A 13,108-nucleotide genomic window follows, 5' to 3' on the forward strand; every position below is an offset into this window, starting at 1 on the left:
GGTCTTGGAAATCAAGCTGCGCTAGAAATAAAATTAAAGCATATATAGTTGAAAAGATTATCACTAAACATAGTTGTTAATCATACTAGCAAGATGTACGTGCTTTGCACGTTGTTAACAAACAAATTTATTACATAGTATACAAAGGTTAGTAAACCATTACATATATAACACATCCTAAAGCACCCGTCCATTATGGAATTTATTGGTGGTTGAATTTTTTGAAGAAAGTGAATTGTATCATAAACTTTGACATGCCTTCTGAAATTGATAGGTAAGTTTTTTAGGCCTTATAAGGAAAAGGTAGAGGGAGAGAGGAGACTCCACTTATTGGTTTAGAGAGTAGAGTGACAAAAAGCGCCCAAAGATCATGCATGGTTTTGTTCATGTAGCAAAAATCTATCTTCGTTGGTTCAGTACTCATCCTTACATTAGTCTAAAGAGGGGGAGGGAGGGGGGGAGGGGGGGAGATGTGCGTTATAAGCTCGATCGAGATAAGGGAGGGTTAAAGTGTTAAACTAAGAGTTGTAACCTAACTTACCATCCTGGATTTTATTTCCAGCGAGAACGTTTGCATCCGGGAATGAAAGGTTGAGTACTATCACACGTATTGAACACATTGACTGGCAGAGCATGTGCTCCGAGAAAGTCATAAAAATGATAGAGAAACAAACAAAACGTGAATGCTCGCTGCAATAATAAGAGAGATGCCAGAACATCCATAAACATCCGCCTCGACCCACTTTACGTCCACGAAAAATATGATGCCAAGGGTACTGCAATCACTTCAGATAAGTAGAAGAAACCCAAAGAAGCAGATAAGTTAAGAGTGAAGTTGTGACTTCCAAACTCCTTGGACCGTACCTTGAAGTACAGGTGGAATCAATCCTGAGTGAGTAAAGCCTAGCGTTATCCAACAAAACAAAAACAAAGATCCATAGAGCAGTATTATACGATCTTAGTAGTAAAAGAACTATCAGTATGCATACCCATATAGCAGAGCTCGGAGTTTGCTCTTCATACTTCATATATGGTTGTCAAAAAAGATATTAACACCTACAGAGTCGGTCTATCCTTTGTCGGAAAGAGTATGCTAAGCAGCAAGTACTATAAAGACGGCAACCGTCTTTATGACAGAGTTGGTGGAAGGAGTTTGAAATATACTTGTGACAGCCAGCACAACCTGTGATTAAGTTACATCCCTCATTTTTTTTCTTGATGTTAACTTTTGGTCTCCTCCTTTCATGAAACTTCTGCATAATTATCTTGTCATGTGTTGATTCTATAGCATCGACACTGGACTTGTGTCCTGCATATTTGTTAATCAAAAAGTTTTTTGCTGCTTGTATTTCATCCTAAGAAGCTTCACCGCTGATTCCAAGCCTTTGTATGGGTCTCTTATATTGATTATGGGGAAAATATCTGTACAAAGAAGAAGAGTCAGATGCAACAATCTAATACAAATTGGATATTTTATTGCATTGATGCACAATCTAAGAGTGTGAGTCTAATTGCAAGGACACAATAATTGTCAATTTGTCACCATAGTTTAATTTAGGTAAGTATTCCACTCCTTCATTTTCTTAATGTTAGCGTGTGCTTGATTGAACCGGCCGATACTGGACGCACTTAAAACAAAACGCGAACGGTTGGATTCAGGTTCCTTTAACAAAGGAAGGCCTAATGATGGAACACACTGTTCTGTAGAAGAAGACATGTTTTGATTATTTGAATGCTAATTGACACTATCACAGATTAAGCTATATCGCTAACTTTCACTCAACAAAACTATCAGGAGTCCATTCTAACCAAAAACAGATATGCAATGTTCATCTTGATCACATTGAACACCAACATGTGATCTCAAAATTTTCTCACATAATTTGTGGCCATTTTTTTTTTGAGTGAGAGACCTAATGAGCTTATAGAATGTAATGCCGAGAGCACCAAGGTCTTTGTGTGGTGTACCAGCCAAACTGCTGGAAAATTGTTGCAAGCTTCCCAGATGAATTCTATGAGCCGATTGAGGTGTCAATTGTACTTTCTATACATTTTATTGGTCCTTTCTCTTCTCTCATCTAGGAAGACTGGAGCAAATCACAAAGGCTTGTGAGGAGAGAACTATCTTTGTAAGAAGTTTCTTATACAAATACACCTCTAACATCTTGTAAGTCTTATCAATTTTTTTTTCTTAGCATGTTTGAAGCAGACTCCTAAAATTGCTAAATGAACCTCAAACAAATGAAAGCGTAACCACTTTCTACGAGGACATAAGTGAATGAATACCTGCAAACGATAGAGTCATGAACTTCCATTCACCATATATTATCAACATAGTCATACAACCTCATGGATGAATTACACTATGAAAGAAGGTCCACTTACCAAAAAAATTACAGCCCTGATTCTTCTTTAGCCTATGGATTAATCTTCATCCTTCTATTGCTCTGAGAAAGATCATAGAAATTGATCAGGATTTCTAGATTATAAATATATATCAAATAAAAAAAGAAAATTAGATTTCATGCATACATTTAATCTAGCTGTAGTGCACTCTGATCCTAAATATTTCCAACTTGATATTCATATGGTCGCATCTTCATGACCTGATACAACCATTTTAATAAATTGAATGTACAATAAGTTAGTTAATCAAATGAAAAAAGGTGCTCTCATTGCAAAGGCGAGTGAGCAGTCTTTGAGCGTGTTGAGGTTCCAAAGTGAGGTCTTTGCTATCACTTACTTAAATATTGAAAAAAGTAGAAAAGCAAGGGGATCTTACCTTTGTTGCCCAATAGTGACTTGGTTCTCACCAAAATTAAATCAGGGAGTTATAGGCTTCTTCCCCACGATGATGTTAATCTCTATGAGCTCATTTGGATATTGGTAAGCCCATCATAATTCATAAGTAGTTATCAAGTTAGTAGACAAATCACTTGCAGAGAAGTTTCATAGGGAAAATATTACGGTTTGTCTTTGTTTAGTGGTTCTCACCATGCACCTTCTTGTTTGAACATTTGCTTCTCTTCCCGTTTAGGCAGACTTTTCGTGTTCACCTATAGGTCAAAGTAGTAAGAGAACTGGTTAAAATAATCTGAAAGAACTGGACAAAGTAAAAAAATCATGTTGGTCGGAATCAATCATTTGCATAAACCAGTAGAGTAGAATATGTATAATGTTCTGAATATTTGATGCAGCCATGCAAGTGATTTGAAAAAATAGTTAAAATCAAAATGCACTTGAGGCAGAAAAGCACCAAACAAAATTGTATGGAAGTGCTCATTCCAACCCAAAAAAAAAAAAAAAATAATAAAAAGGGGGAAAAGCAAGCAAGAAAGAAACTATACGGGCAGGATATATAGCTACTTTCCTCTTCAGTCTTCACTATTTAATTGAATTGCATATTTACAATACAAAGCAAGGAGCAACTTGCATTGCCTCAAACTATTCAGTAGTATAGATTGTTTAAGTTTGAAACAATCAAGATTGACTACTTATGGACAGGGCTCACGGTAAGCCCAAAACCCCTAAATGTCGAGATTAACTTCAGATCAAAGCGACTCAAGGAAACCAGCTTTCGTTCTTCGGACATTAATCTAGCACTATCGCAAGGATATTTGAGTAATTACATAAAGAATTAAAGAAATGCATGTTATGAGTTTTTGGGTTGGTTGTATGATGCGATGTTGGATGTAATTTATATGCCTATATGTATGTATGAATCCACTATTCACATACTTTATATGCCTATATGTATGAATCCACTATTTGTTTTACTGCGCAAGTACTTGAAGAGTTGCTGGAGAATGTATCACACTTTAAATTCTTGACTCGAGGGAAATTAGTGGCCACCAAAGTTAGCAACCTGAGTGGGGAGAAGTGCCACCTTCTTCTGCATTACACCAAAGTTAGCAGTCTTTTACTTTAAATTTGTCATAATAACATATACCACTGTTGTTGTTTCATCATCTAAGGCATCAAAAGGTCACCTCTCACCATAAGAACCTTAACTATTGTATTTGATAAATAGCTCACTATTTTTCCTGATTCCATTCTAATGAAAATTTGAACTATCATTTTGCACCATTCCTCAACTCTTTATTCCAGATGAATCATGTTGTGCTTCCCCTTAGACTTTATTCTTACTAAATCTCATTCTAAGTTAAATATAGTATTTGCTTTTTAGCTTTCTTGAAAGTATATACTTATTCATTTGTGCAAATCCCGATTACAAGAACAAATCGTAGAAGGCTCCATATATTATTAATTCTTTACTTATTATCATATAGGAAAAATATGAAGAGGTGGATCTGATCACCAAGGGTGGTAACTATGGATGGCCTGTTTATGAGGGCTATTCCCTGTACAAAGCTCATGTAGGAAATACTTCCATTAACTCCTCGAACTTCATCTCACCTCTATTGGTATATAGCCACTCTGATGTAAATAAGAACGAAGGATCTGCATCAATTACTGGTGGTTATTTCTATAGATCCTTGACTGATCCATGTATGAATGGAAGGTGAGTTCAGTACTCTGAATATAGTCACTGTCAAATATATGGTCACAAAATTGGTGGTACCTGTTACTAAAAATATTAATGAATAGACTATCAGGTACATATATGCAGATTTATACGCAAACTATATGTGGCTGCTGCTGCCATGTCTCAGGTTTGTTAGGCCATCCTTATCTGATTTTGTTTTAATGGTTTGGATTGTGTTAAAAATGTGTTCTTTTTGTGGAATTGAATGGAGAGGGGCAAAGGGGCTGTGTGTTATGTTGTTTTTATACATTTATTTTATAGGTTTGGGTGTGTATAATGTAATTGTTAATCCCCATTTGTTATTCAGTTGTATTTACAGTAAAACTTTATATGATGTTAGTAGGAATTGAGATTATTTCGGTACCGACGTTTAGAGTTGGGTATACTATTACCACTGATGCTCTTGACAGTCTTTACAAGAAGGTAATATCTTATTTGAAGTTGTTGATGTTGCATTGTGAATGTATAGTTATCCATGCATTATTGATTTGTTTAGATTTTGATATAATTTTCTTATATATAATGTATCAGTGGAATTCATAGATTAAGTCGGAGGGAGTCACTTGAGTGCATTGCTTGCAAAGGAGACTACTCCGCTTCACTTACTCATGGTGGTCAATCATTCTTTTCATATCTCTGGAATCTTCTTTCTGAGTAATTATGGGTAGTTTTTTCATTGTTGTACTGTTTACTTTATTTTGGATTTTTATACAATGTATGATTATGTGTGGCCATTGTTAAATTGATTTTTGACATTTATATCAAAAGAGAAATAAAAAGAAAAAAAAGAAATAGAAAAATAAAGACAAAAAAAAACATATAGGTGAAAAGCCTTTAAAGGTGAAAGGGATTTTTTTTTTCATCCAACGTTTTGAAATGATACAGAATACCAGTTCTAGAAGAGGGATTACTTCACCCATGAAATAGGATGTATGTGTTGTAATAGTATATCAACAATCAATAAATGTTGGAAGTTTAGTAATTGACTATATAATTTTCTAAGCTAAGCTACACATGCCACCTTGATGGATACGAAAAGAAGGAAAGAAAAACCATTTTTATGCTACTGCTTTGAATGCTCTTTCTTAATAGCACTGGAGGTCAAATGGAAGGTGTATTTGAGTTATGCATTATGCGTTGTAAGCATGATTAATATCTTTTATCCAGCTTAAAGAAATGGTTATTTTCCAAAAAAATTATTTATTCTAGGACCTACGAAATATTAGTGTGTAAGTTATGATATTCTTTTATTTGATTTGGCCTTACCCATATGCATGAGGGTATTTATCCCACTCTGGCTCTTTCATGCAACTGTTGCACGAGGCAGATTCTCTTTACCGGCTCCATCGTTACCTCATGATCGCAATGTAAAGTAAATTGCCTATTCTTTCCGGGAAACTCTCTCTCTCTCTCTCTCTCTCTCTCTCTCTCTCTCTCTCTCTCTCTCTCCAATTATCTATTGATGCTTTGGTTAATTTTACACTAATTCTAGCTATATAGATGGAAGTAGTTTTACATATAATAGCAACATTAACATTGTTGTTGCTGTAGCTATTGACAGTTGATTGATGGTATGCCTATCAATCCTGAACAATCTTATTAGCACTTTTTTGGACTAAGAAAGTCCTTGGTTTGAGTTTCACATTAGATAAAAAAAAAAAAGAATACAAAAATAAGAAAATCGAGAAAATCATATTTAAAAATTTGTTAAACATACATTAATGTACAAGAGTAGAATCAATTTGAAACTTTTTGAGTTTAACTTGATTAAGAGGATATAGCAAAATATATAATATCGTGTGTACATTGTTCTGTGTGTTTATATAAAGATATCATTGTCATTGTCCCTGCACTCATAATGATAATTGGATCACTTTTCCTACCAGATACACCCAACTCCCTCATTGAGAGAGGCCATGCAAAGAAGGCCAAGGCCATGTTGCAGAAATTTCCCCACTCAAATGATGTAGATGAGGAGTTCCAAGACCTTATGGACGCAAGCGAAGTGTCCAAGCAAGTGCAACATCCATGGAGGAACATACTTTAGTCAAGATACGTCTTAATTTTGGTGTGTTGATGAATTCTTTTATTTTGGTCTTCCTTTAAATTTAATTCAATATTAGTTGTAATGCATTTTCGATTTGTGGTACTTTTTGTGCATGTTGTTCAAATAGTGGGAATGGGGTCACATGATGTGATTTGGTAGAACACAGTTTCAGCGTTGTTGCTAAATAACTTTTAATAGGGCATGTTGTTTTCACTTTGCATAGTGTGTATTGGATTTCAATGATCATGTTTTAATTGCCCTGTGTTCAGAAAGGAAGGAAGGAAGAAAGACCTATTAAACTTCTTTTGCATAATCTCGGCGAATTAGGTTATCAGGTGTTTGAAGGTGTCGATGGGGGTGTTGGTAGCTTGATTAAATGGAATCCAGTTGCGAATGTAGATGGTCGTGACATATGGAACTTTTTAAGAGCTATGGATGTACTTGTGAACACGCTGCATTCGCAAGGTTATGTTTCGATTGGATGTGAACCATGCACAACGGCTATATTGCCTGGGCAACATGAGAGGGAAGGAAGGTGGTGGTGGGAGGATACAAAGGCTAAAGAGTGTGGACTTCATAAGGGGAATATTAAACAGGAGTATGTTGAGCAAGCAAATGGTGCTGCTTTAACTAATGGGAATGCTATTGAGGTAGATATCTTTGATAATAAAAGCATTGTGACTTTGAACAGGATGGGGATTGAAAATTTGGCCAAGATGGAAAGTAGGAAAGACAGGGTACTTGTAACGCCCGTATTTGTAATATGTATTTATTTATTTATTAATTAATTAATTTTTTTAAAATTTGTTGGATTGGATTTGGGATATGTGGGCCTGATTTTTGGACCCGAGTCTGTGTTGGGTTTAGGTTTCAAACCCAGGAATATATATTCATATTTTTCCAGAGAATACGGTTTTTGGATAAAAAAATAAAATAAAATGGAGGCAGAGATAAAAAAAACTCGTTTGCTAGAGAGTTGGAGCGCAACGATTCGAACTATGAGGGATTCGTGGAGCTTTTAATTAAGATGAGTAGTTATTTGGCTTTTTCGTCGAACCTATAGTTTTACGTGTACAGACATATTTTTCTGTCCAAGGTTTTTCATCCATTTTTCTACTTATTCTTCTGTAGTTATTCTGTCGAATTGCTAAAACTGGTTAAATGTTACTCTATTGGTTTACTAAATTATTGAAATTATGAAAGTGAACTGTTGAAGCTTTATGGGCCATTAATGGTGGCTAAAGCCCAAAGAAAGTATCGTTTTGTAAATGGTTTGAACTTGTATATAGTTTGTTTTGGTTGATTGTATGGGTTGTTGGTTGATGTCGAGGGATTAATGGTTTGATGTTTGGTTGTTGGTTGGAGAGAGGGGGCTGTTGGAGCTTGAAGGAAGTGTTAATGGCGGCTCGCCCAAACATCATCCTGTATAATAGTTTGAACTGTTATTCTGTTTATTGTGTTGGTTTATTGATGATTGGTTGTAGTGGGGTAGTATAGTGTGTGTGTGGGCTGCCGAATGGGGGCTGTTGGGAGCTTGAAAACGCATTAATGGCGTCGAGAATCTTGATCAATGGTTGGGGGAGTGATTTCAAAACTTAAAATTTGGAGTTTCTTGGTGAATTAAAGTTGTGGGGTTTTTCACCCTAACTAATTTTGATTGGTTTTTGTATGGGGGTGTGTGAAGGTTTGTGGTGGCTGATTTGGTGGAGGTGGTGAGCTGGAGGAAGAAGAAAGAGGTGGTGGCGATGCTGTTCCTCTTAGTTAGGCTTTGGGCTTTGGGCCAAAGTGTTTAGCTTTTGTTTCTTTGGGCCAGTTTCATTTTAGTTGTTTGGGCCAGTGTCTATTTCTTTTGTTTGGGCCAGTTCAAATTTTATTTTGGGCCTGCCCATATAAATTAGAATGGGTCAAGGTGAGCCTTTAAGTGTTTAGACTTTTGAGCTTTGGTTTTGGACCTTGATTGTGGATTATTGACTGTTTAATTACATTACTTGTTATGTTGTAAATTTTATGGACTAATCCTATGGTAGAATGTTGAGGAAGTCTATATGAATTGGCTTGTCATTATCTAAGAAAGATTTGACGTTGATATGGTGTATTTTTGACATGTGACGAGATTGAGATTTTAGAAGACATAATATTCCTAAAACGCCTCGTCATTATATATTTGAGATGTTACTATGAGATATGATAGTAATTGTGGATATTTCCCACGGGATTGTGGCTTAGTGCAATAATATATTGACACGTGAAAGAATGAACGTTGTTATGAGATGTATTGAGATAATTCTAAATATTTTTGGCTTCGTGCAATAATTTATTTGGCACGTGATAAAGTGAGATGGTTATGAGATATAAATGTATGACATCTGAATAAATTACGTAACGAAAATCCTAGAACCTAGCTACCACAACTCATGTTATTTGGCCCTTGTGATGGGCGTATGTGATTTGATTGGCCCTTCTTCCATTTCAGTGAATCTGAATGGCCCTTCTGGCATAGCCGAATAGTGGCTTGATTATTCCGTTTGCAAAATTAGAATGGGATGCACGATATTTTATGCCGAATAGTGGCAGTACCCGCGTAATGACGTTCGTGTGGGTGTTACCTGGATATCCCGCTTAGGGTAATTACACACGGAGTGGTTCATTACGTGATGGGAGGCATGTGGATGTACATGTTCGGCGTTGGGAAGTGATTGTGGTAGCCAGGGAAACTAGGTAAGACATAGAGACGACGTGATTCTAGAGACACTTGAAGAAACTCTAAACAATAATAGTGATGAAATAACAAAGTGCACGTTAAATCTCTAATAAATGATTTATTGTAATTTATGTTGCATTCACAACAGTTCTGCAGAAAGGTGGGTTAAATTGATTAGTTATGCAGGTGTGACCTACTCTGTGATTTGGCCTATACCAGTGTAAGTAAAGAGTAAGTTTATATTTGTTATTTGATTATTAGATATAGTTGATCTAGTACGGTTTGAAGCTAAGACGCCTCGGTGGAGGAACTAAATGCCTTACTATTAATGAATGGGAAGCTAAGGCGCCTTAGTGGAGGAACTACCTACCTTAATTAGTGTATTTAAGAATGTTGTATTAGTCGTTGAAAGGTAAGGCACCTCGGTGGAGGAACTAACTGCCTTATGGATTGTGTATATATATGTATAAGTATATGTTGTATTTTAGAGCTACTCATACCAGCATTGTTTATAATGCTAACCTGATTTACATGTTTGCTTATCGGGTGTGTTCATAAAATAAACCTAGTTGATAAGTCTTGACAGGATTAGTGTTGAAGAAGCTTGATTGCTGCTTGTGGTTTGCGCTAGCGTCTCATCACAGGATATGTTTTGTTTTCCTTTGAGGTGCTATAGATTTTCAGTTGAGACAATGTTTTGTATTTTTATTTGTAATTATAATTAAAGAGTTATGGAAAGGAGATTTATAATTTAATCATATTGGTGAGTTTTTGGTAATGAAGAGGACTTTTGTTTATTTAAAATTTTTTATTGGTTTTTAATTATCCGTATATTTAAATAGATGATGGGTTTTTGGAAGTGGAGAGTGCATCACACCTCGAAAATCGAAGAGTCGGGAACAAATATTGTTTTTCCAATTTTGTCGAAATTCGGGGTGTGAAAGTTTGGTATAAGAGCATTTGGTTAGCTTAGACTTAGGTGAGTTTAAGTGATCATTGAATCGTGGTTTATGGGTAGTGTTCATTATTAAGTATTATTTTCAAAACTATTTACGCTATTCGTTTTATTTTTTCAAAGAAAAGAAAAAGAAAATAAAAAAAATGAAGCCAGTCAATATTTTACTTGATTTGTTTGTATGTGTAATGTGTATATCTATATTAGTTACTTTTGTGGAGTGCATATGTAATGTTTTTTTATTTTCCTTATCATATGAGGAGTAGTTACATTTGTTATATGTTAATTATTAATGGATTTGATCAAAATGATATGTGCTGCTATAATGTTGTTTTATTGTTGGTGTTCATTTTTACATGGAGTATGGATTAAGTACGACAATATGTCTGTGAACTTTGTATTTGAGTGTTTTTTTATTATTCAAGAAACAAGGAGATATTTTAATCTATATTAAATGAGCTGTATTAACTGATGACTTTGTGAGGTACTAAGTAAGGAACTAATTGCCTCTGTGTTGGAGGAACTATCTCGCCTCACTCGTACACTTTAATGGATGAATAATGTTGTAAAGTATAAAAGATTAATTTGTTAGATGCGATTTGTTAGAAATAGAAAGAAAAATAAATAAAATATAGGTGTATTCCGTTTGAGATGTGTATACTTGCGTATACACGCTTTCTTATATTATTGTATATAGATGAACAATTACCGTGTGTATATGATGATAATATTGTTTCACCAATAAGACATGCATGTGTAGGTTGTTTTCTTAATACTGCGTTATTAATGATTAATTAAAATAATTATGATAATTGGTAGTCGTAAACCATATTGGAATTTATGTAGAGGATGTCTTAATATAATGATGATTTTACTTCAACAGCAAACAAATTTTATTTTGTCTTATAAGTGTTTCGTGCCTATAAATTTGACATGATTGATTAATATTGTTACATTAGTTTCACATTGATTTTTGCATCTTCAAGTATTTTAAAACATATGTCTTGGATTTATTGTTCTTAATTAATATATTGAACTTTGTTCATGCCAATATAACTTGTTGTGGGTGATATATTAGAAGTGGCCGGGTTTATATTATCCTAATTTTTTTTAAATTTGTATGATACGGTAGCAAGTCTTATTTTAATTGTCATTGTGTATGGAGATTAATTTTGAACCTATTCACTGTTTAAAATAATTAGTAATACTAATAATAACAATGAACGTCGAGTATTTCTTCTTAATTGTTTTGTTTCAGTCTATATGATTTTGATGGATGGATATGCAAACATTTTTTTTTTGAATATGTGATATATTTGATCTAGTTGCATTCCTGAATTAAGATTCGATAGTTGTTCTCATGTTCATGATTTATATAGTTTTAAATGATTTATTTTTGCTGGCTGGAATGAGAGTATTATAAGTTTGATTGTTTATCTTCCTCTCATGTTAATGAATTATAGTTGCATGAAGTTGAGTTAGAGTTCATTAATATTTTGTTTGATAATGCAAAGAAATAATATTTGTAGATACAATAAAATAATGGAACAAAAGGGTCTCTGAGAGCATGACTAAGTAAATATAATGTTTTATTGTTTGAGATTGTTAATATCCTATGATATTTCAGTAGATTTCAAATGCATAATAATTAGTGTAATTCATCCGTTCTCTATAACTTTTGCCAACTTAGTAATTTTATTCTTGTGTGATTAAAATGTGTTGGTGTGTCAAAGTTTTCTTATACTTTTAGATCCATAGTTTATCATAGTGAGTAGTCATGAAACAAACTACAAATTATATGCACTTTGTTGTTTAAATTTTCTTATGAAATACGTAGTATGTCTGTTGCTTAGATTGTCATCCATGATAATAAGAGAAACTTGATTTGTTTGTTTAGTAAGAAAAAAAAAATAGTTTACTAGTAAAAGAAAATAAATTTTGATATATGCATGAGAATAAATTGATGTAAAATTGGATAAGAGTGTTTTAATGCGTTATTGATGATGATACATTGGTGTTTAGAGTAATGAACGTTATTGATTCATATTATTGTTTGTATTTTTAATTAAATGTTTTCATTTCGATTTGACTCATATGATATGGGAGTACACTTAATTAAAATGTTTGAGATTTTTATTGTAGTTTCAATGACATGAGTGATTTTTGTTTTAAGTGTATTATGACACAAATTTTCTTTTGTGCATGATAATGAAAAACTTCATAATATTTTTATGCAAGGATGAACTTACCCCACATTATTGATTAGTTTAAGTAGAATATTATTTTATTTTTTTTCGTAAAGGTTGCTACGTGTCAAGAAACTTCATGCTAATGAGAAACGATATATTTGTCTTGTGTTTAAGTGAAAGTATGTTGTAATAATTTATTTTAATATCTTATATATAAAGCGGATACCAGATTTTCCAATTAGTTCCCGTATTTCCGGTTTTAACACAAAGTTTTTAATTGGAAGGGTACCGGAAAGTTAGACAGCCACTTTCTTTTTGTTTTTCATTGAAAGTGTAAATTAGTAATTTAAAACATTTCAAATACTATAAAACTCAACGTTTTCAGAAAACAGAGACACCGTTCGCGGTTTCCAATTAAAAAAAAAAAAGTAAACCGTTCGTTCTCCTTCTCCGTTCTTGATATTCCCAAACACTTTGCCAACCAAAGAAACATAAATTTAAACCCTGTTTTCATTTTCCCAAATACTAAAATCACAATTTCCATCCAGTTTCTTCAATTCTTCCCAATAAAATTACGATAAATCATGAAGATTGAAAGATTTGATTGCTCTGGTTATCCGGATCAAGGGTTCCAACCGTAACCTCCAAATTTTCGCCATAGTCGCCAAAT

The 13,108-nt window shown here is 33.9% G+C and overlaps 1 long non-coding RNA gene and 1 pseudogene across 1 annotated transcript; both read right to left on the minus strand.

Annotated features, from left to right (window-relative positions):
• Window positions 1–782: 782 nt before the first annotated feature.
• On the minus strand, window positions 783–1,579 carry LOC147518597 (protein CHAPERONE-LIKE PROTEIN OF POR1, chloroplastic-like; annotated as a pseudogene).
• A 38-nt stretch (window positions 1,580–1,617) lies between these two features.
• On the minus strand, window positions 1,618–2,919 carry LOC147518598 (uncharacterized). Its single transcript, XR_015214087.1, has 4 exons — window positions 2,783–2,919; window positions 2,533–2,606; window positions 2,386–2,436; window positions 1,618–1,701 (listed from the first exon to the last, which is right to left on the minus strand). It is a non-coding gene; the product is annotated as an uncharacterized LOC147518598 (long non-coding RNA).
• Window positions 2,920–13,108: the final 10,189 nt, after the last annotated feature.

The sequence above is a fragment of the Coptis chinensis genome, chromosome 2, assembly GCF_015680905.1.
Source record: "Coptis chinensis isolate HL-2020 chromosome 2, ASM1568090v1, whole genome shotgun sequence".
NCBI lineage: Eukaryota > Viridiplantae > Streptophyta > Magnoliopsida > Ranunculales > Ranunculaceae > Coptis > Coptis chinensis.